Consider the following 2,648-nt stretch of genomic DNA (forward strand, 5'->3'; position numbering starts at 1 on the left):
CGCACACTCCACTGCAGAGTGAAAATCTCATTCTGGAAACATCCCTCGGGCTGTGGCTAAGCCATGTCTCCGCAATATCCTTTCTTTCAGGCGTGCTAGTTCTGCAAGGTTCGCAGGAGAGCTTCTGTAAAGTTTGGAAGGTAGGAAATGAGATACTGGCAGAGGTAAAGCTGTGAGGATGGGGCGTGAGTCGTGCTTCGGTAGCTCAGTTGGTAGAGCACTTGCCTGCGAATGGCAAAGGTCCTGAGTTCGAATCTCGGTCCGGCACACAGTTTTAATCTGCCAGGAAGTTTCATATCAGCGCACACTCCACTGCAGAGTGAAAATCTCATTCTGGAAACATCCCTCAGGCTGTGGCTAAGCCATGTCTCCGCAATATCCTTTCTTTCAGAAGTGCTAGTTCTGCAAGGTTCACAGATGACTTCTGTAAAGTTTGGAAGGTTAGAGACGAGATACCGGCAGAAGTAAAGCTGTGAGGACACGGCGTGAGTCGTGCTTGGGTAGCTCAGTTGGTAGAGCACTTGCCCGTGAAAGGCAAAGGTCCCGAGTTCGAATCTCGGTCCAGCACACAGTTTTAATCTGCCAGGAAGTTTCATATCAGCGCACACTCCGCTGCAGAGTGAAAATCTCATTAAGGGAGAAGTTTTTGAGGTTCTGGAGGAATGTGAATAAGGTGTTCTCACCTTCAATCCAGACAGCAAAGATGTCATCAATGAATCTGGGTTTAGGATTCTGGGATTTTAGGAAGGAATACTCTAGATGGCACATGAATAGGTTAGCTTAGGATGGTGCCATGCCATGGCCCATCCTAGACCCCTCACCTGGTTCAGATTCATTGATGACATCTTTGCTATCTGGACTGAAGGTGAGAACACCTTATTCAGATTCCTCCAGAACCTCAACAACTTCTCCCTCACTTGCTTCCCTGGTCCTACTCAACCTTACAAGCCACCTTCCTAGATGCTGACCTCCATCTCAGAGATGGCTACATCAGTACCTCCATCCATATCAGACCGACTAAATACCAGCAATACCTCCACTTCGACAGCTGCCACCCGTTTCATACCAAGAAGTCCCTTCCGTACAGCCTAGCCACCCGTGGTCGTCGCATATGCAGTGATGAGCAGTCCCTCTCTAAATATACCGTGGGTCTCACTGAAGCCTTCACTGACCATAATTATCCTCCCATCCTTGTACAAAAACAAATCTCCTGTGCCTTATCTTTCCAGTTTCCCACCACCTCCCAAAATCCCACAGTCTGGCCACAGAGGAGCATTCCCTCGTAACTCAGGACCATCCGGAACTGGAGCAACTGAATTACATTCTCTGCCAGGGTTTTGATTACCTCTTGTTGTTTCCTGAAATGAGAAATGTCCTACCCACTATCCTTCCCACCCCTCCTACCATGGTACTCTGCCATCTACCAAACCTACACAATATACTCATCCATCCTTACACAACCCCTGCTCCCAACCCCTTACCTCATGGCTCATACCCCTGTAATAGACCTAGATGCAAGACCTGTCCCATACATCCTCCTACCACCACCTACTCCAGTCCGGTCACTAACATTACCTATCACATCAAAGGCAGGGCTACCTGTGAAACCAGTCATGTGATCTGCAAGCTAAGGTACAACCACTGTGCTGCATTCTATGTATGCATGACAACCAACAAGCTGTCTGTCCACATGAATGGCCACCAACAAAGTGTGGCCAAAAAACAAATGGACCGCCCTGTAGCTGAACATGCTGCCAAACATGATACTCCTCATCTCAACGACTGCTTCACAGCCTGTGCCATATGGATCCTTCCCACCAACACCAGCTTTTCTGAATTGCGCAGGTGGGAACTTTCCCTGCAATATATCCTACATTCCCGTAACCCTCCTGGCCTCAACCTTCGTTAGTCACTGTCCTCACCCATCCAGCCCCCTTCCTGTTCCCATTCCAGCACTACACAGCCATCATTTCACCACCACTCCCAGTCTTTTAATTTCTTTATTTTTATTTTTATTTATTTCCTTTCTGCTACTTACCCCCTCCCACCTCTGCACCTTCTCTCCTACCCTCCGTCTAAACTGCAACACTTCACTGTCCGCCACTCCCTCCATATTATCCCTCCCCCTCCCCGCCCCAGCCTCTTCCTTACTCCCACCCAATCGCCACTCCCAGTATAGTTTCAGCTCTCTGAGACTGCAAATGTGTGTGCAAGTTGCACTTGCATATATGTGTGTGTGTGTGTGTGTGTGTGTGTGTGTGTGTGTGTGTGTGTGTGTGTGTCTACTGCTGACAAACACCTCAATGGCCAAAAGCTATGATTGTGTGAATCTTTTTATTGTGCCTATCGTGGCTCAGCATCTCCACTATATGGTGAGTAGCAACTTTCCTTCTTTTAATAAACATTCTGGTAACAGTGATCAAAATACTGGGTGATTCAAATAGAATACCACAACTCAAAAAATGTGTATTTAATGAAAGAAACATAACATAACCTTCTGTTATACATCATTACAAAGAGTATTTAGAAAGGTTTTTTTTTCACTCAAAAACAAGTTCAGAGATGTTCAATATGGCCCCCTCCAGACACTCGAGCAATATCAACCCGATACTCCAACTCGTTCCACACTCTCTGTAGCATATCAGGCG

At 47.1% G+C, this 2,648-nt stretch overlaps 1 non-coding gene across 1 annotated transcript; it reads left to right on the forward strand.

Annotated features, from left to right (window-relative positions):
* The first annotated feature begins 493 nt into the window (after positions 1-493).
* Trnas-uga lies at positions 494-568 on the forward strand. Its single transcript has one exon. It is a non-coding gene; the product is annotated as a tRNA-Ser (tRNA).
* The last annotated feature ends 2,080 nt before the right edge of the window (positions 569-2,648 follow it).

The sequence above is a fragment of the Schistocerca americana genome, chromosome 7 (genome assembly GCF_021461395.2).
Source record: "Schistocerca americana isolate TAMUIC-IGC-003095 chromosome 7, iqSchAmer2.1, whole genome shotgun sequence".
NCBI classification, from domain to species: Eukaryota; Metazoa; Arthropoda; class Insecta; order Orthoptera; family Acrididae; genus Schistocerca; species Schistocerca americana.